Source organism: Pelodiscus sinensis, chromosome 4, assembly GCF_052426305.1.
Source record: "Pelodiscus sinensis isolate ZL-2025 chromosome 4, ASM5242630v1, whole genome shotgun sequence".
NCBI classification, from domain to species: domain Eukaryota; kingdom Metazoa; phylum Chordata; order Testudines; family Trionychidae; genus Pelodiscus; species Pelodiscus sinensis.
The window spans coordinates 105,549,631-105,571,273 of record NC_143055.1 but is presented as its reverse complement, the minus strand read 5'-3'; the positions used below and the strand labels follow the sequence as shown (position 1 = coordinate 105,571,273).

Sequence of the window (21,643 nt, the reverse complement as noted above, 5' to 3'; positions counted from 1 at the left end):
ATTGTTCATTTAAAGGTTTGACAGAGTGACTCTTTGAAAATGCCCTCATAGGTGCTGCAGAGAAAGCAAGTGCAAAAAGTGCATGGGGCTCTCAGAAAAAAGTTCTCTTCCCATGTTTTAGAAAGCAATTCTGTCATATAAATGTTATGCCTGCTGTTAAAGTGGTTAAACCAGCTGCATCCCATGTGCTGTAAATGCTCTTGTCTCTTATTTCTCCTGTTCAATTATTGTGTCTATAAATTGCAGTAGGCCACCTGTGCAAGGCACTCATCCAGAATAGCCCCAGAGGAAGCATTAACATATCAAGCCTCATAAAGCACAAATCCTTAAATGTAAAAACTGACACTTTCATCCTAGTACGTCTATATAGATATTAAACCAGAAAAGAGGAGAGAACATTTTCCTATATAATTTAAGGGCCCAATCCTTCTACCATTGACGTCAATGGCAAAGCGCTCATTGAATTTATTAGAAAGAGGATCAAGTCATAAAAGCATAATCTCAGTTTCAATATTTTAGAATTCTTCTATTCTCCTTTCACGTGTTCCCCCTATATATCAGGTTCTGGCGTAATTTGAAAAGTGATGGGTTGCAGCACTCCCATTGCCATTAACTACATTGGTGTGTTGTCTTTAGACATCTTTTCCCAACCCAATGACATTTTAATAAAAATCTCCAGGCAAGAGCGATGGCGTAGCACTGACTGGAGAGTGCTGCCCAGATTAACAAAAGCAATTGATCGTGTTTCTTTCTTGCTATTTCCATATCTAGCAGTCTTGTGTCAGGGCATTTTGAGAATGAACTTAAACAACAAATAGTCTTGCAACACCTTATCTGTTGTTTTGTAAAGTTTATTTAGTTACAGACTAACACAGCTACCCCTCTGAAAATTTTGAGAATGCTTATCCTTATCTTGATTTGCAATTATTTTCAAGAACTCATGAAGGATGGGTAAGGTCCACAGGACTGGAGAAAGGCAAGAATAGTATCTCCCTTTAAAAAGAGGATCCAGAGAGTTGTAAGCCACTTAGCCCAACTTTGTACCTGGAAAGATACTAGAATAAATTATTAAATAATCAATTTGAATAAATAACAGCCTGAGCCAACATGAATTGAGCAATATCAAACCATACCAATCCAAACGAATTTCCTTCTCTGAAGTGTTTTCAGGTTAGTGGATGCTATGAAGCAGTCAACATGCTAGATCTTGATATTTGTAAGGTTTGTGACGCAGAGCCAGTTAATATTCTCAAATGAGGGTTAGTTAGATGGAAGGTAGGTTAGATGGAATTATTATAGGGAGGATGTAGAACTACTTGATAGATCAAAGAGCAGTTATCAATGGTTTTTGTCAAACTGTGAGGAAGTATCTGAAGTAATCTAACATGAGTCTGGCCACGGGACTGGTACTCTTCAACATTTTGATTCATAAGTGGATAATGGAGCTGAGAGTATGTTTATAAAGGTTTGTGGATGACACCAAGTTGGGAGTGGTTGGAAGCACTTTGGCAGACAGGATTAGAATTAAAAAGGACCTTCAAAAAATGGAGACTGGGCCTGAAATCTATGCAATTGAATACAGTACTTCAGTTGGGAAGGAAAAATTAAATGCACAAATACAAAAAATGGGGAATGACTAGCTATGCAGAATATGGAGGATTATAGTAGATCACAAATTCAGTCTGAGCCAATAAGTGAATGTGGCTGTGAAAACGCTAATATCATTCTGAGGTGCTGTAATAGAAGTGTCATATGGAATATATGGTATGTAACTGTCCTGCTCTACTGGGCCTTGGTGTAGCCTCAGCTGGAGTATTGTGTCCAGTTTTGGGTATCACACTCTAAGAGAAATGTGGGTGAATTGGAGAGAGTCCTGAGAATAGCAACAAAAATGGTAAAAGGTCTAGAGAATCTAATCAGTAAGGAAAGGTAAAAACAGTGTGTGTGCTTAGTCTTAAGAAAAAGACCCATTGGGAGGAATTTGATGATAGTCTTAAAGTATCTTAAAGGCTGTTCTAGAGAGGACAGTCATTCCTCATATATGCTCAACATAGAGCAAGAAGTCATGAACTTAATATGCAACAGGAGAGATTTCGGTTATATAGTAGGAAAACTTTTTAACTATAAAGCTAGGTAAGTACTGGAATAAGTTTCCAAAAGATATTGTGTAATCACCATCATTAGAGGCTTTTAAAAACAACAAAGCATCTAGTTGCACCTTTCTTGGATCTGGGCTTCCAACATTCTTGTCATCTGAAGAAGTGGGTTGTGCCCACAAAGGCCAATGATACCATCTACATGTTTTGTAAGTCTTTAAGATGCTATTAGACTATTTGGGTTTTTTTTTTTTAAGTTTTTCCTGTTACAGATTAACTACCCCTCTGAAGTTTTTAAAAACAAGTTAGACAAACACCTACCTGCTAGGAATGGTGCAAGTATACCTGGTCTTAGTTCAGGGTAGGAGGATGAACCCAATGATTTTTCAGGGTCCCTCCCAGCTCTACTTTTCTATTTTTTAAAAAAAGGCACCTTTTCCACTTCTATGCTGCAGATATAAGAATGATATCTTATATCATTTCCAAATGATCTAACCAATTCTTGAGCTCTTAGATTGTGTGCTTCTTGGAGAAAGACCCATCCCCTTTGAGTCTTTGGAAAACATCTAGCATATAGTGGGCATTACTGTAAATAAATAATAATAGTCATGTAATGGGGACTGAATCTTAGTATTCATGGGAAAGGTTGTGTATAGCTTTCCTCTGTTTCCCTACAATCTCTGATGTAAAATCTTTATTTAAATACACTTTCAAACCAGTCCTGCATTCAGCTGTATATTCTTAAGTACTCTGATCAATATTATTACATGCAGCAATAGTAATAATTTGCAAAAGATTAGGTTTAGATACAAAATCTGGATTTCAGGCCCCTCTTATAGAAAATAAAAGATTAGAAAGGAAATGCTCTGAACTATAATAGCAAGGGGAACTTTGAAAAAATATAATTAAAATGAAGCACATTCTTCTAGATACAAAATGTTCTTTTTTTTTCCTGTGTCTGATCCTGCCATTTAAAGATAATAGGAAAATTTGTACCCCTTTATACTTCCACTTTAATAATCATGCCAGCAGTTTTTGCTATTCTTTTTGCAGTGAAACTTGCTGAGTCCATGTAGAAACTGAGAATTTCAACAATGATTCTTGCAGGAGTTGTCGGGGTGGGGCTTCCAGTTTAAGGAAATTCAGGTATATGTACTCTGCATTAGGGAATATGTTGCCCTACTCATCCCTTGTCAGTTCCTGAGCAGTGGCAGTGCTGTTTTACAGCTCTCACTACTCTAATTGTGAGGGCAAGTGCCTCCTGCCTTTGGAAACCGTAGAGGTGCAGTTGCTCTTCCTCACGATTTCCAGAGATCTTCAAAAGTAGGGGGGAAAGTCTCCTCTTCCACTGAAGATGACTATTGTTAACAATTAGGGCTTCTGGCAACTGATTGTGCAGTTACCACAAGCCCTGGTCTGCAAAACTAAGAACATAAGCCTATCTTGGTTTCAGGTGGGGTCAGGTTTCTATCCAAATCATCTGCACAGCTCTGAGCTCAGCATCAAGAACTGTCAATTTGACATCTTTCACTAGCACTGTATTCACTTTTTAAAGTACATTTACATCCATCCCAAAAAGTTTGGCAATTTGCCACAGACCTTCACAAACAATACCCTGCTTCATTTCTCTGTTGTTTAACTGTTAGATTTAAAAAAAAAAAACCTGGCTCTATTTGTAAGACGGCTCCAAACACATCCACACACTGCAAATGTTTTCCTTTTCCTCCCTGCAGCACAATTAGACCCTGTGACCTTCTATTCCCAGATGGAAAAGCAATGCCAAATTACCGCCAGCGCTTCATTATGATTATATATTGGTCTTTTGGGGCTTGATTTTTCTTGGGCTTCCCCCATCCCTTCTTTTTTCTAATTTACTAGCAGCACACAACTATCTGTAACATGCCAATACTCTCTTAAAAAAAAAAAACCCTCTATTTTTTTACCAGCTGGTTAATGCTAAAAGTTTTCTTTTACATTGATAAGTGTCTTGTACATTTATGGTTTAGTGGAAGCCAAAAGCTAATGTCAAAGCAGTAAAGGCTTGTCTATGAGCAACAGTCAAATGGAAATAACAAGAATGTAAAAATCCAAATAGCTTTTGAAAACGATATTGGAAGATTGAATGGTCTTAGGTTCTGATCCTTCAAACGCTTACATGTACTTAACTCTATTCACATTAGTAGTCCCATTGACTTGTAAGCCTTATCTTGTAATCTCTTTGGGACAGAAACAGCATATTTATGTGTTTGTATAGCATTTAGCACAGTGGTGCCCTGATCCTGATTGGGGCCTCTAGGCACAGCAGTGATAAAATATTGAAGGAGAAGAATTATTTTAATAGACTTGCACATTTGTACCTATATTCACAAAAATGTAACTCTGTAGCTCTTGATTCTGTGTATTATGATGATGATGATGCCAAAAATATACTTTTGGTAGGTTTTGTGCTTTTCTCAGTTCGTTCTTGATATTCGGACATTATTTATTCTTCAACCTCCTGCTGTCAGATGGGCAAAATCTCCCTAACTGGAATGAAATACCACCCCCAAAATAACAGATATTGATTAGCTATCGTCAATAAGTATCCTGGGGAAATAAGGCCCCAATGCAGCAAAGTGCATAAGCATGTACTTGAGCTCCATTGACTTCAATGCACGCACTTAAGTATTTTGCCCTATGTTACTAATGCCTATATACCATCTCTGCTTACATCATAAGTTGCTCCTCCAAGCCCCCACACCTATGATTTTTCACACTGACTTCTGCCCAAGCCACTATAATCATTCAAACTCTGTTTAACTCCTTATGCTTCAGGGAATAAACAAATTACCATCTGTGGTAAGGAAGTAATATATCCTAGGACATGATATTGCAGTTGGGCAATATGATATTGACATCAGTGGATCTATAAAAGAACTGTCCTTTTCTCTCTGCTAGTTCCTAGGGCTCTGTACTTGTCTATTCTCATTTTATTGGTCATTTTGGTTGGATTTGACCTCCATATTCTCCAAACAAGCATGGCCTCATCAGCTGATTGGTCTGTTTAGCTACTATTTCACCTTTTGTGCTAGCTACAAATGTATACAACAAAGTGCATTTCTAAAAATATGTTGTAGCTCAAACACATTGGTCACGCTGCTATATTCGCTGGATGGAATCCTAAGCAGGAGGTCAGAGTCAGACGGTCCTTGCCGGCCTTAAAATTGATTAACTTTTTTTTATCTCCATGAAATAAAAAATATGTGACTAGACATTACAGTGTGAGAATTGCAATTGGCATTAACTTGCTGCTGTAAGCATCGTGGTTTAATGCACACCTCAGCTTTGGTCTCAAAGAGTATTTAGCACAGGACAGAGTTAGCATTGCATAAATGGAACGTATCCTTAGGTTACCCTCTAATAATTTTTTAGTTCTGGAATGTCTTTGTGGCCGGGGCTGATTCTTATTGCAATGTGTTTTCAGAGTATAAATTGTATAATAGGTTCCTGATCCTGGTGGGGGCCTGTAGGCACTACTGTCAGACAAGGAGTAATAATTCATTTTATTTCAGATCTTAGTCACAAAAATCTCATTGGTTCAAGCCCCTGAGATTAGACTTGTTGAAAAAGAACTTCTCCTCATTACCCCGGATAGAAAATTGCTCGAAAAACCCCGCTGTTCATCTGACATCCAGGCTTTCATACCTAGTTCTGCTTATGCTGACCCTTTGTATTGTCTGCAAAACAGAGGTTTAACTAGCATGTCCAAATTCACTAGATTCCTCTTAGTTTACACTTTCTGTCACTTTTCACCAAGATTAAGAATCTCAAATCAGACCCAAAAAATCTACATAGTGCCTGGAAACTATTTTATCTTGTAGTGTTAGTAGTACAGCTCCACAGCATTATTTCTTTTTAAGCAGTTGCTTTTGGAAAGCAAGGGTTTAATATGTGATAGAAAGATGTGTAGTACAAATACATGCATTTGGAGGGGGAGAACATGGAAAGAACATTTGGCCTCATTTAAATAGCCTAAAGAATAGGAGCCCTGTGTTCTTGTTTATTGCATTTGTTGTTTCCATGAAATATGCACTTGTTTCCTTCAAAATATTATCCTTTTCAGGATTGGGGGGGGGAGGATAAGAAAAGGGGTAGAGAAATGTCCAGATTACCTTGTTTGTCATATGTTAATAGCATAAGCTACCCCAATACATAAAACAACAGTATTCTTTGGATCAGTCTATTCCGATTGATTAAAAGATACAGCAAGACATCAGAGTTTTCATACTTTGCTTGTCCCCGCTGCACTGCTGTTGTACTATGAGCTTGCATCTTTTTCATGGTGATTGCTAAGACATTGTACACATGGATGAAAACTGCTTTCCTTCCATTTCCCAAGCCTGCAGAAAGGGGAAACCTAAACACAGACCTGGTACAGTCACTCATCTTACAAGAGTGCTAATTAGATTGGCAACTTGGCGTCTCTAAGGCTGTGGCTTTATTCCCAACATTGCCAGTCATGTCAGGAATCACAACTATGTTGAGATGCACATTTTCATGGTCTCAGCTCAAGTAAAAAAGGAGGTTGTAGGCAATAATTCTTAAGTGTAACTAGCCACTGATGGAGTACTGTGAAGTTGCCTTGCATTCTTAAGTAGCCAATTCATGCTCATCCTCATAAAGCTCTGCCTAGATACCTTCATCAACAAGTGTATTTTTGGATGTTGCTGCCAAAAAAGCTACTATATAAGCACATTCATTGGGAAACACTTTCCTGTAATAAATTATGACCTATTGCACAAGATTGATATAGTGGTATGGCTGTGGCGCCAATAAAAAACAAATAAATTTACCAGGCACCTCTAAGCAAAACATTGAGATGCCTACTTAGGGTATGTATACTCTGCAGACAGCCATTTCTCTGTAGCTGTACAGTGGTTGTTTAGAAAGAGCAGTGAGCTCACAGAGAGAGCAATCCAAACCAACCTAAAGGGCCTTACTTTTTGGTAATGATTCACTGCATGGATGCCAAATCTGTAGCTTGTATATCAGATTAAAGTGGGTAGCAATTTAAATAACTGGCAATTAAAATATGAAATGAAAATCAATAGGTATGAGTCTGGTCTTATTACAGAAGTAACTCCATTGAAAGCCATGAAATTACACAGTAAAACAGGTGTAAGAGAAGAGTCAGGCCCAAGGATTTCACAGTTTAAATATCTTTCTGTCTTTTGTCTTTTGGTGCTTTCTTGTAGTAAATTTTTTTTAAAAAATCATTTTGCTTTTCTTTCTTCTTCGGAAGTGACAACAAGTTAATATAAATGAAAGGATTCTATGGTTGATTTCAGAATTGTGGAGGACCTCTATTCAAGTAAAATAATTAATATTGTGCATTTATTTGCAAGTCCAACCATCTTGGTCTGCACACCTTGAAACTTCAAGGGTCTTGATTGGGGTTGGCAATAATTTTTTATGGCGGGCTAATCCAATAATTTGGAAAAGTAGCCAAGGACCACACTCTTCCATATTAATAGAGAAGGTGCAGGTTCTGGGATGGAGGTTGGGTGCAGAAGGGAGCTTGCAGTAAGGGATTGGGGTGCAGGAATGGGTGTGGAGTCTGGAAAGAAGTATGGGTGAAGGAGACAGTTGTGACCTGGGTTAGGGAACTAGGGTGCAGGGGCTTGGGTTGTGACCTTGGAGAAGAGCGCTTAGGTGCAGGAGGGGGTGGAAGGGTTTGGGCTGTGACCCAGGGCAGGTGGGGGTTGTGACTTGGGGCAGGGTACTGGGGTGCAGGGGTTTGGGTTGTGAGTTGGGGAGGGGATATAGGTGTAGGAGGGGGAGGGCTTGGGTTATGTGAGGTAGGGGTGGCAAAGGGTCAGGGTGCCAGAGGCAGACTCTGGCTGGGAGACTTACCTGCTTGACTCCCAGCAAGGCGCTTTCTCAAACAAACTCCCTGCCTGTCCTGCCCCACACTGGCTGCAGGGGCCATGTGGTTTCTGAACGGCTATGAGCCTGGGGGGAGGGGCAGCCAATAGGATTGTGCTTGGGGTGGGGGCAGCACATGAAGCCTCTTTTCCTTCCCCTGGGCTCACAGTTATTCAAACAGAGCACCATATTGGCCACTTTTCTCAGAAGTGTGCGGTGGGGGTGGGGGTGGGGGCGGGGGCGGGGGCGGGCGGAGGGAGGCATAGAGTCTGCCTGAAGCTCCCTGCTATATCCACAGGCTGGATCTGGTAACTTGGTGGGCCAGATCCAGACTATGGGCATATTTTGCCCAGGCCTGGTCTTGATCCAGTTCCAAATGTTAAGGATTGGATCCTTGTGTAGTTTCAAATTAAGCTGGGTGAGCTAAGTGGTGGTTTTATATTGAAATCATGCAAAATTCTGAGTTTTTCATTATTTTGACAGTAAATAAGATAAAACTTAAAAGCACCAACTGAGGCCTCAGTCTTGCAAAAAATTGCACAAATTCTTAGAGACATGTCCCATTCATGTTAAAGGACCTATGGTAGCTGTTTTAAAGTCAAACACGTGCCCAGATTTTTACAGGAAAAGAGCCTGAGGTTTTGGTTTTGGTCAAACCTGAAACTGAGTGAAACTTCTGTCACAAGCCTCTCAGAGAAAAATCAAAAATAATTTCGGAGATTCTACTCTGATGTGTAATTGCTGAATTTTAACTAGTTTTATTTATGAGATGTTGTAGCTAATATGTACATCAGTGTTTCAAGTAACATTATTTAGTAATGCCACCAAACCACAAAATTAAGATCCAAACCCTGGTTCCTATTTCTGATGCTTTCAGTGTCTGAGGTCAGCTTGGATCTGGGATTTCTATTGGTAATGAATTTCATATTTTTCAACTGTTGAATAGCATTATTGCTCTTTGATTTTTTTTTCCCCTGTAACTTGCTTTAAAATGTTCATAGTCACATCTTCATGTCACGGTAGTTTTATACACAAATATTTTTTGCAGTCGTATGATCAGTTTGCCATGTCCCTTGCATCGCAATAGAACTACAAATTAGTGAGAAGATCTCTTGGTTATGCAAAGAATTAAATAAAATAACGACATTTCTTAATAAGTCTTTCTAAACACAGAGCTGTCCCTCCATGACCTCTAGCTGCTCTCAGTTACACATGTGCATGGAGTAGATGTTTGAGACAGAAATCTTTGTAACAGACTACACCTGCCATTTCCATCATACAGCAGCAGCTCCACAGCAAGCAGTAAATCTGTCAGTGGGTCCTCGAACTGAATGGCACCAATGGTTTCATATCCAGTCATTCTGAAGCAAGCATCAGAGCTATTTCTTTTCCCCTGAAGTGACATCGATACTCTGCAGAGAAAACTGATTCCAAAAGGCATTCGTTAGTTCCCCTCATCAAGCCAGCTTAGTGTGTAGTAAACAAATAATTCTTTTACTTTCTTTTTCACTCTGGATGACCGGTTTTTTTATAAAATCTTTTCTTAAAAGCTGGCCACAGGTTCTATGCTATGCTTTAGGTACACACATTTCCAGTCATTTTTCTTCAGCATTATTCATGCTCTGAAAAATGGCACAGAAACTACAGATGTAATAGTATAACCATTTAAACAGTTAACCAATAAGCCTGAGCTTATTGATTACCATTAACGGTTACACATAGGCTTGTGGCCCTGCTCCAAGGGAGCTGGCTGCCACCCCGCACTGCTGTCTCTGTATTGGAGCCTATACTGTGGGCTGGCAGCTAGCTTCCTAGGAGCAGAGCCAGCAGGCAGGAGCCAGTACATGCCAGGAGCCAGCTTAAAAGGTAGCCGCATGGGGCAGCAGCCAGTTCTCTGGGAGTGGGGCTGGCAGGAGGGAGCTGGTATGAGGCAGGAGCTAGCTTAAAAGCTGGCTTTCAGTGCACATCAGCTCCCAGGGAGCCGGCTGCCACCCTGCACTGAAGGCTCTTGCAGTATACAGTTTATACTGCAAAGCCTACAGCACAGCTGGCTCCTGAGGTGTGGGTCCAGCCGGCTATGCTCCTGGGGAGCCTGCTGCACTGCAGTATAAGCTTTATACTCCAGAGCCCACAGCAGCATGTAACCATTGAGCGGTTATACAGTTACCTAATAAACCACCTTTTAACATCCCTATCAGAAACCAGGGAGCCAATTAGATAATCTCTTAATAGTCAGGGACAATGATTGATTCTTAGGATCTAAAAAAAAAACAAGGGCTAAAGGCCTATCTGCAGCCTGTGCTACAAATACAAGAATCATATCTTATTTGCATATCTTATTTGATCTAATTTTGAAATAGCTTATTTTCTACACAGTGCCAAATTTTGAAATAGAGCACTATTCTGAAATGTCCCTTAACCCTCCTGGAATGCGGGTTACAGGGACACCAGAATAGCGCGCCTATTATTTTGAAATCTAATTCAAAATAATGGGCACGTTTAAAGACACAGAATAGCTATTTTGGGATACTTACCGCTGTCTAGACATAGCCTGATTGTTTTCAGATTGTTATGATAGAGCTCATGTTTAACCCCCTTCAGAGGTGTTCCCTCTAATTTTTTTCATCCATGTGTGGAACAAATTTTGTTTTCTGTGCCAATAGGGAGGTGATGTATGGCAGGAGTGGGGCTAAGGGGTTTTGAGTGTGGGAGGGTGCTCTCGGCTGGGAAAGGGGGATTGATGCACAGGGGTAAGAGCTCTGCCTGGGGAGGAGAGGCTTGGGGTGTAGGAGGGGGATCAGGGCTGGGGCAAAGGATTAGAATTCAGGAGGGAGAGGCTGGGGTGACCGCTTTGGAGTGCAAGCTACCTCAGGGCTGCAGTGGGGAAAGAAGACTCCTCCCAGTCGTCTCTCTTGCTGCAGTAGCCTAAGGCTGGAGCAGAGCAGCAACTCGGGGTGGGGAGGCACCTCTCCCTAGCCCTGGCAGCTCTGGGAGATCTGCCTCTGCAGCTACTGCAGCTCCAGCAGGGTCAGGGAAAAGGCACCTCTCCCCACCATGACGTTGCATGGCCATTAATTGCCTACTGCACAGCGGCACAGACTAAAGGGAGTTTAGAACTGATAGCATTGTCTACATCTGTAGCTTTAATTAGGGATATATCAATTACAGACCTCTGTAGAGTGGCAACTCAGTACTCTGCTTGTACCTTTTCTAATTATCATGTCCCAGTGCCAGCAGAAAGATCAGGTATTGCTGTAAGCAACACAGTTCTCTCCTCTGTATTGGACTCTGATCTGAATCTTCCACCTTCTTAAGGGGGTATTGTTTAGCAGTCACCTCAGGTGGGCAAAGAAGGAGCAATTGCCCACCTTTTGCGGTAACAATTGTGTTTCAAGATTTATCTCTCCCCCCCCCCCTCCGGTGGGTGCTCCACTACCTGCCCTCCTTCCTTACTACATCGCGCTGGTGGGATTTTGTGGTGGAGAGGGAACTAGAGGCAGTTCACTTCTGCAGCAACATATAGCCCTAGGGCATATGCGCGGGCTGAATGGGCACCACTTCCAAAAATATGCCATCAAAGGCACTCAGCACAAGCACACTTGAGTGGTGTACTCACAGGCGCATATATCTTGAAGAATACCAGATACCCCCCTAAGGTGAGTAATCTCTCCATGCATTTCAAGTCAATCGTGTCAATTGAAGGAGCGTGACTCTGCCCTTTTTTCTGGGAACTCATAATTGCCCACTGCTCCTTCTCCTTAGGAGGCAGGATACTGAACAAGGAATATTCTCATCCAGCATGGCAATTCTTATGTTTTTCTGTACATTAAAGCATTTGATCTTTTTTACAGAAAAGGCATTTACAAAAAAAGGTAACAAATCACTCTGTCACTTAGGGTATGTCTACACTACCCTCCTAGTTCGAACTAGGAGGGTAATGTAGGCATACCACACTTGCAAATGAAGCCCGGGATTTGAATTTCCCGGGCTTCATTTGCATAAGCAGGGGGCCGCCATTTTTAAAACCCCGCTGGTTCGAACCCCATGCAGCGTGGCTACACGGGGCACGAACTAGGTAGTTCGAACTAGGCTTCCTAGTTCGAACTACCAATACTCCTCAATCCACGAGGTTCGAACCAGCGGGGTTTTAAAAATGGTGGCGCCCTGCTTATGCAAATGAAGCCCGGGAAATTCAAATCCCGGGCTTCATTTGCAAGTGCGGTATGCCTACATTACCCCGCTAGTTCGAACTAGCGGGGTAGTGTAGACATACCCTTAGGGATTAAAGATGGGATTTTCAAAAGTACTAGACATTGTGCTAACTGCTCCCACTGAAATCAGTGGATATTTGACTTCACTGTGGACAGAATTAGGCTAACGATGAACATTTTTGAAAATCGCATCCTAAACTTTTAATTCTTCAGTAATTGAAGTTTCTAATCTCCTGGCACTTAAAGTTGTCACTGAATGGAGACCTATGACTGATAGCTATCTTGCACTGGGTTTTTGGGAAGGCCCACCTGCAAATACAGGAAAATAGTTTGCCTAACATTTTAAGTAGTACAGGCCCACATGCAGCTATTATCAGTAGCTCCATACTGCAGGGATGAGAATGGCACCAGAATCCTTTTCATCCTCTTGCAGGAAACTGCTCAGTATGGCTGGCAGCTACTACAGCAGAGAGTAACCCATGCTGGCCTTCAGGAAAGGGCTAAGGCCACAAACTATTCACCTTGGGAACATTTTTTAGAATGCTGTGGTGAAAGAAATTATTCTTAGCCAGAAGAAAGTAGATTATTAGCAATTATCTCTTTCTCTAAAGACACCTAATCTAAGAAAAGGGGTGTAGATGGCCTGGGGTGTAAAAGGCGACATGACTGGGGAAAAGAATGTGGTGGGTGAGGAAAGGAGTGGCAAATCTCTAAGAGAAAGCAGGTTCTAGCAGAAATGAGAGGGTGGTGGGCCAGCAGCAAGAGATGGGAAGTAAGTACTATGTAAACACTGCTGTTTGTGGTATTTATTCCTATGTCCCCCTATGTTATGAAAAAGTCTTTTATATGATTCTGACTGTATCCAACACCAAAAGTGTGAGATTTTATTTAGATTCCTTCCTTCCCCTCTCCTCCCCTACACAAAATAAATTCAGAATATAAGTTCACATTTAGGGTATCAAGCTGAGCCCACCATTAAGAACCAATGAGAGAGAAAAAAGTAATTTTTTTTGTATGAAACCCATCATCATGCAAATAATTGCAAGCACATTTCGTTCAGGAAGCTACATCTTAATCAAATAATAGCGTGTATCCCCTTTGAAATGTTGCCTCTTCATTTTGCTTTGAAGTGTCAGACTGAAGCCAGAAGAGGCCTTCTGTGTTTGTCACTTGACATGAATGCATCTGCTACTACCCGAAACTGAGTCAATTGCCCTCTCTCTCTTTCTCTACTCTTCCGTCTTCCCTCTACCTCTCCCCGCCCCTGTATTTTTCAGATGAATGTTTGACCAAATCTTGTGCTCTCTGACAGGACAAACGTATGTCAACTGCATCAACTTTTCCATGTAAGCAGGACATCTGAAAAATAACTAGAAAGACAATCTTCCCTTCATTGGCTTCATTCATGTTGAAATCTATGATCAGAGTCAAAGTATTAATCTTCACCAATGAAGTTCACTTCACAGCTGCTGGCCTAAACTTAGCATGTATCCCAGCCCTCTGTGAGAAAGCAAGACCCCTCTGATTGGATTAAAGAGAAGAGAAAGGGAATGTCATGTTACTCCTTTAGGCAGCAGAGATTCTCACAAGGAAGCTCAAATAACAAAAGGCAAGGAATCTGACCCAGCAAAAGCACGGCAGGCTCCAGCAGGTTTTTTCCCCCCACTGGCTGCAGCAGCCACAATGAAGTCACTCTTGCCACACTGTATGGGGTGACTTCTCAATTTGTACTAAATCCCCTTTTACTTCAACAGAAGGCAGAAGGAGGTAGGCATTACAGTGAGATGTTCACATCCTCCTGCTGAGACAAACCAATCAGTAACACAGAAAGCCAAGCCAAAGCATTCAGTCTTCACTGTAGAGCTCCTTGTTAACCATTATAATCTCCTAAAATGCTAACAGAAAGTGCCAATACCAATTCGCAGCATTTATTTATATGTTTGTGACCCAATGCACAAGGAAACCTCCTTTTCTCAATGTCTGTAACTTCAGAGAGCCCCAGTGAAATAGCACATAACTCGCCCATTAATGTTGGCATAAGACGTCATTACATCTTCAGTATTCTGTATGTCACGTTCACAGAGTTTCAACATGCCAAAATAAGATTTCTTTGTCATCACTTCCTCTTTGGCCTCATCTTTGTTCCTTCTGCTTCAGACATGATCATCAAGCACAGAAGGGTCCAAAGAAAACCCAAGTTTCAGCTCTAGATCCAACCTTTCCCAAGTGCAGTGTTTGAATCTGAGGGTTCATGTCTATCATAGGCATGAAGAGTTTGGGATCAGGATTTTATTAGCATGGTTGCCAATATGAAAGCCAAAGAAAAATCCATGGTGAACAGTACAGCAGTATTGACTCTGCAGCAAACAACCATCAAAGTGTGTCTTTGGAAAAACTTAAACAACAAATAGTCTAGTAGCACCTTAAAGACTAACAAAACATGTAGATGGTATCATGAGCTTTCATGAAGTGGGTTTTGCCCAGGAAAGCTCATAATACTACATATAATTTTGATATGTCTCTAAGGTTCCACAAAACATCTTGTTCTTTTTTTTATAGTTAACTAAGCCAACAGAAATCAAAGATGCATTATGGTGCAGTTCACAGTGAAAGTGACATTTTTGCAAAGTTAATATTCTAATTCTAAAGATAGCTTTATAAAATTTTCTGCAAGTAAAATGAGCAGCTGAAATATGAAGCATGACAATAGTTCTCAAATTAGAGACGGTCATAAGCTCTCTGATTAAAAACACCCCAAAACAATGTGGGTTTCAAAATCCAACTCCTTTGTGGTTTGAGCCCATTTTAAAGTTCAAATTACACAAGGTAAGTTCAAACACAAAGCATCAATTATTAGCAAATGTTAAAGATACCTCTGAAGTTAATTCCTGCCTCAAACACCACGAAATTATTGGAAAAAGCCTAGCGCCAAACTTCATACTTAGAGCTGTCTCTTCTAAATGTAGAGTAGGCATATAAAGAACAAGTGGCTACTTACTAAATAATGTGCATAAAAAGTATTTGGGCCAGATCCTCGACCCCACTACAGTAGCAAAAGCCCTCTTCACTAACCAGTTTAGGATTCTCCCTTAGGATGGAGTCACAGGTGGGATTTCTAACTCTGCTCCTCCTGATCTCCAGTACTGAGATAAAAGGGCATGGACAGCTTGCCCTGAAAATCTTTCGCTGCCAGAATAGCCCTCCTAGACAGCTGATCCAAGATAGAGATGCCCAAATGTGGCTCTGTCTTGTGCCAGGGACAGGGCTGTCACTGATTTGCTTTCGGGCTCTGGAAGCGATAAAAAAATTGTTTAAAGTCAACTTGCCTCTCCTTGGTCTTGTGCCAAACCCAGATCAGCTAGTTAGGAGAACTTACTATTCAGTTTTTAAAGCCTTTCCTTTGCAAGTCAGCATAATTTAGTATCCATATATTTGACCCTTTTTTGTATTTTGTATTTCTGAACAGAATCAAATATCATCATCTACTGCCTTCCACAGCCAGTACAGACAAAATATCTTGGCCCAGCAACTCAACCTGCAGAGGCTGTGCTGTCACTGCAGAGATGTATTTGGTCATGTGCTCCATGGTGCTCTTGATGATGAGAGAGACACAGACCCTATGTTTATTTTCAAATATCAGTTTTGCTAAGGCTTGAGGAAGATGGATGAACTGAAACCTACTTTGATTTGGAGCTAATAGCCCAAATCAATCACTGCAAGAGGCTGCTGCGTTACTTCAGGTAAGAGCACGACCTGAAGGTATTTGGGCAATACACACACTGACAGCTTTCTATTTGCTGATATGTTTATTTCGCCCATAAACAAACCTTGAACAAATTGCCCCATTGATGGCTGGATTATCACCTTATGTTTGTTAGTACAATATAGGAGCCTTTTCTTTCAGAGCATAACTGAGAAAATGTTTCCACCCTGAGTAATTATAAGACCATGCAAAAGAGCATCATATGACATTCATACATGTCTGGGGAAAGTAAATTGCCATCAGTTGCCTTGTTCTGAGCAGCTATATTGGCTTTTATATTGGGATGGATGATATCTATATTCAGCCTCTGGCTTGCCCTACTATGCTGCAATTTGATTAAGGGCGTGAATTTGAGGTACTGGTAGTTGAGTGAGATTACTGAAATTATCCCAAAAGAGCACGTTCACAGTTCTCCATGAAAAGAATCTCCATTGTCTCCTTCAGAACAAAGAAAGCAGGTCAAGAGAAGCTTAATTAATATGGAATTAGCACAAGTCAGTTTTTGTTTTATGTCTTTTCTTGCCCTCTGTGGCTTTAGGACAACTGAAGGAGATCATACTCATATAAGTGTATTGATCAAACGGATTATTGATTAAGGCCAGTCTGCGTACTATCTTTACAGAATCCCTATTCTGCTATGCTACATAGCTCATAGAAACCTACTAGGGAGAAAGAGCCAACAAGATGGTGTATTTTGGCCAGGGCCAGATCTGTGTGTTGTATGTAGCAGAACTCTTCAGCAAGAACGATCCAAAAAAACAAGATTGTGGATTAAGTGTGCTGCTAGTTTCTTAGCCTCAAGTGGTTGGATTCTTGCCTGTTTAGCTCTTTGCCCTAGCCAAACTGCACTCCTTCCTAAATGTACGTGCCAGTGGAAAATCATGAAATAACTTCCAGTCATCTGACAGGTACCTAATTCTGGTTTTTCAAAAATAGTTTCTTTAATGTAATTTCTTCTGAATTTTAGGTACAAAGATCAAGATAAGATGATGTTTCATCTAATTGCCCTCTTAAATATCATTTTTTCAGTTATATTTAAGTTCTTAGCACCGAAGTAGGCATTTGCTGAAAACTCTTTACTCATCACTCTTTGGTGTTGCATCCCCGTGTTGGAATTCAGAAAAGATTCTTCTGCTTTCTTTACTATTTATTGTCAGAATTGTACCAAACCTGTATTAGTACTCTGACTTTCAAAGGTGATATGGTTCCCTCCCTCATCCCCATTGACTTCAAGTATAGTCCTCCTTTGCAGTTCCTGTACAATGAGAGGAAGCTAGCCAGGAGCAACACAACTTTCACAGGAGCCATGCTAACTGGGAATAGAGAGGCAGATGCCATTCCTATATTAATTAACACTGTTACTATGTACTCAAATTCACTTCTGTTTGTTGAATATGTCTACTAAATTACAATGGACACTAATAATGTGGTCCTACAAGTTACTGACTACCTTCAGGGGGCCAAAGACAGTGGGATGTCATGTAATCAAGTGTCCTTCAGGACATACACAGCCCCCAACAGGATTGGCTTCTATGTTTGTAAACAGCTAATTATGAATCTTTAATTCAGCTTTGTGGAAAACATTTCCTTTGAATACAAATAGACATTGAGTTAATATCCCATGGATTGAGCTCAAAATTCTCAAAGGAGTTATGAAATGGCCATTTGTGTGCTGAACTCATGAGTCTCCTAAGAAACTGAACATGATTCTCCCAGGGATCCTCCAAGAAGCTGATATGTCTTTTGTCATATGCATTCCCAGTCTTCTCACACCCTTGCAACCTCCCTGACATCCCCCGTCTGAGCTTTGAGCATACAGAAGCCTCTGTGAAGGCTGCAGGAGGGAAGGATGATAATGCAGGGGAAGTTGGGCCCCATCTGTTCTCTTTTTGAGATTGTTGGGAAGAACAGGTGTCACTGATCTTGTGCACCAGATGGAACTATAAGTCTCTGTAAATTTGTCTTTCTGCAATGTTTTGAATGAGCAGAGAGGTTCAGTTGACTCTCTCCATTTCTCATCTCTTTACATCAGTGGCGTTAACATTATAAGCAATAAATGAATTCATTTTACAGTAAGCCTAAGCTTAACAATGAACTTCATATCTAAATCATCTCCATGTCTCTCTGCTGCATGTATATAAAGTGCACAGGCAGGAGCTGACTACTTCCAATAGTGAAAAGCTTCTCTTGAAAATTAAAAATCCACACCACCCAATAGATGATTCCTCTTCATTCTTCCTTGCTAAATAGTTGTTCTCGTTCTGTAAACTGGGGATTCGTGCATCTTATACTACAGTGGTAACATCCATCTGCTATGAACAGTCAGAAATAGTATTTAAAAAAAGTCTATGTAACCTAACTGAAGTAGTAGTTAGTAATGAAGCTCCAGATGAATATAACATCTAATAATGATCCATCTTTGGGGTAAATTCAAGCAGCACCAGCTCCCAGACATACATGGCTGTGTTTTACAAAATCTTGTGGTGTTTTCTAGCACTTGCTTCAGAAAGTGTGTGATGATATCCTAATAAATATTTTGCCATGCCCCCATAATTAATATTGCTTATTTTATCAGAGTTATAATCAACCATATTTACTTACTTACACATCTTTAATATTATATAAAGCTTGTGTTGTTGCTGACAATGCTTTGTGTGAGAGATGGTTTGATTTATTTTATATAACAGCAGTTGGACTGGGGAAAAATAGTTCCAAATCAGTTTTCATAGAAATTACTTCGTAATCAAAGCAAAACCAGCCATTAAAAATATTTTTTTCCACAGAACTAAGGAACAGCAATTTTTAGAGAGAAACTGGTTATGCTTAGTATAAGATACTAATGGAACTATAACTATCAGTTTGGTTCATCATTAGGATATTGGTTTATATCATATGTTCTCATTTATTTCCAGAAAACATGGCTTGGTGTTGTACATTAATGCTTTTTCTCTTCTCCAAAAGGATTCTATGAATTACATCAAATAGTTGAATGTGCTGACCCTTAACCTTTGGAAACCTGAGACTGAATTACAGCTGTGCCTTGAGAGGCTTGAATTTTAGCTCTCAGTTAAGATCTGTGCTGGAAAGATTAGAGGTGTGTGAACTTGACCTTCTAAAGAAACAGCAAAATTAGCACAAGATTTTCCAGTACTACTTCTACAGTCTTTAGCAGTGCAGGTAGGGGAATGCTGATTATATTACTTTGGAAAGTACACACAGCAAGAAGTCAAATCTAGTGACATTAGCGGGTCAACCCCTACAGTCTTTAGTCAAGATTCAAAAAGCAGAGCACTCATTGAACTCACTGAACTGATTTGATTCAGAATTAATTTTAAAAGAAACTAGATGTAATTGCAAGACATATCTTGGAATATATCTATGAGAGAGAGGAAGAGGCTTGTTAGGTGTCCCTGCAACAAGCTGTTGCATGTGGGTGGACTGCTCAACCCATGCTGTGCCTCAATATTGGTAAAAATATCTGAAGACATAACAAGCTAAATTGTAACTCCTATGCATCTGCACAATGGCGTAAAAACTCCCCTTCAGCCCATATATGGTCCATGTGGATGTTGGGTCTGGATACACAGGTAAATTTCTAGATAAGAAGGCTAAAAGGGAGCACTCTGATCATCTAATCTCACTTCCTGCAAAACTCAGGGCATGGGAGTTCTATAAATTAATTCCTGTTTTCCATAGTTACACCGCTTAGTAATTTTTAGATTAAGATTAGATGTTTTTATACCTACCATGGTCCTTGGTAAATTGCTCCAATGGTTAATTACTCTCACTGTTGAAAAATTACACCATAATTCCAGTCTCTATTAGTGTAGTTTTATCTTCTAGCCATTAGATCTTGTAATATCTTTGTCTGCTAGGTTGGAGAGCCCATAATCTAAATTTTGTTCCCCGTGTAGGTATTCATAAACTGTGATCAGGTCATCCATTATTCTTCTTTGTGTAAACTAAGTAGCTTGAGCACCTAGAGTCTACCACTATAAGGCATTTTTTTCAACCCTTTAATCATTCACATGACTCTTCTCTGAACCCTCTCTAATTTATAAACATCCTTCTTAAAGAATGGGCACCACAACTCTGCACAGCAGCAGTTACACCAGTGTCAAATGCACAGGTACAGTCTCCCTACTCCTACTCAGTATTCCACCGCTTATACATCTGAAGGCCACAGCATCTCACTAGGAGCTCTTGTTCTGCCAGCACTGGCAATGGAGGATGGGGGGGAGGGGGAGGGAGGAAGCATTTGTCCGTGGGCCCAATGATTCATAAGAGCCCAGAACTTCCAGCTCCATTACTATGGGCAGATGAGGGAAAACTAATCCAGGCCCCACCCCTTCTGCCCAAAGCCCCACCCCTTCTGGGAATGTGAAGCCACCTTCTCCCATGTTGCCCAGAGACCCAGCAATTTAGGGTCCCCCATTATGTAAGTATGGCCTACCTCCTTTTTATTCTAAATCAATATTTAAATTTTATTTTATTCTAAACGTTTATTTAAACTTAGCCATATTAAAATGACTGATGGCTCACGCCCAGTTTATTGCACTGTCAGTGACCTGTTCCCTTTATTATTATTGCTTCTCCTATCTTTGTGCCATCTCTAAAGTGTATCAGAAATGATTTTATGTTTTTTTCTAGTTCACTGACAAAAATGCTAATTAGCACAGGGCTCAGAACAGATCCCTGCAGGGCCCCAGAAGAAATACAACCATGCAGTGATTCCTCTTTTACAGTTACATTTTGAGAAGAATCAGTTAGCCAGATGGTGTATGCCATGTTAATTTTTTATTCTTCTAGATTTTCAATCAAAATGTTATTTAATGAGTCAAGTGCTTCATGGAATACTAAATAAATTAATATTTACCTCTGTGTAACAGCAAACTCTAAACCAAAGAAACTATATATGTGTTACATACAATTATTATGGAAGTTGCTATAGGATTTTATCTCTTAGGGTATGTCTACACTAGCCCCCTAGTTCGAACTAGGAAGGCTAATATCCCGGGCTTTATTTTCATATTCCCGTCTGGTCACCATTTTTAAATGCCACTAGTCCGGACTAACTGCCCGTGGCTACACGCGGCAGTTAAATGGTCATTTGAACTAAGTCCTTAGTTCGAATTACCTGTTGCTCCTTCTGGAATGAGGTGTAACATATTTCCATAGTTTGGTTTGGAGGGGTTTTTGGTGTGTGTGGTTTTTTTTTTATAGCGATAAATAGGAAATGAAGGAAATGTTTGAAACTGTGGCACTACAGCATTGTATAGAGGCAAAAGAAAGGCAATGGGGTATTCCATATCAGCTATGTAGAACATCCTTCCAATAAGGTATATTTACTGATTTGTACTTTACAGTTTTTCATCTCAGAATATGTCTACACTATAGTTTTGTCGGAAAAACGGCCATTTTTCCGACCAAACCTTAGTTATGTCCACACTGCAGTCGCATTCTTCCAAAACTAAATTGAAAGAACAGAGGGTTTTTTCTGACATTGGTAATCCTCTTTCTATGAGGAAGAAGTCTTTTTCCAAAGAGCTCTTTCGGAAAAAGATGTGTATGGACGGGGAAGAGGGAGTTTTTTCAAAAGAAGAGGAAATAGGAAAAAGCGCAGGTACCTTGGGCACCATTCAGTGTGGATGCTATCTTTCAAAAAAGCA

General features: G+C 40.3%; 1 long non-coding RNA gene across 7 annotated transcripts in view; it reads left to right on the top strand.

Annotated features, from left to right (window-relative positions):
• The window catches only part of LOC142829565 (uncharacterized), a 112,799-nt gene that overhangs the window by 53,408 nt on the left and 37,748 nt on the right, over positions 1 to 21,643 (top strand). For 6 of the 7 annotated variants that reach the window (XR_012904075.2, XR_012904079.2, XR_012904082.2 and 3 more), the window contains exon 2: positions 15,678 to 15,951. The exons of the other annotated variant lie outside the window; for it this stretch is intronic. This is a non-coding gene — a long non-coding RNA (uncharacterized LOC142829565). The remainder of the gene's footprint in view (positions 1 to 15,677; positions 15,952 to 21,643) is intronic. 7 annotated transcript variants of the gene reach the window in all.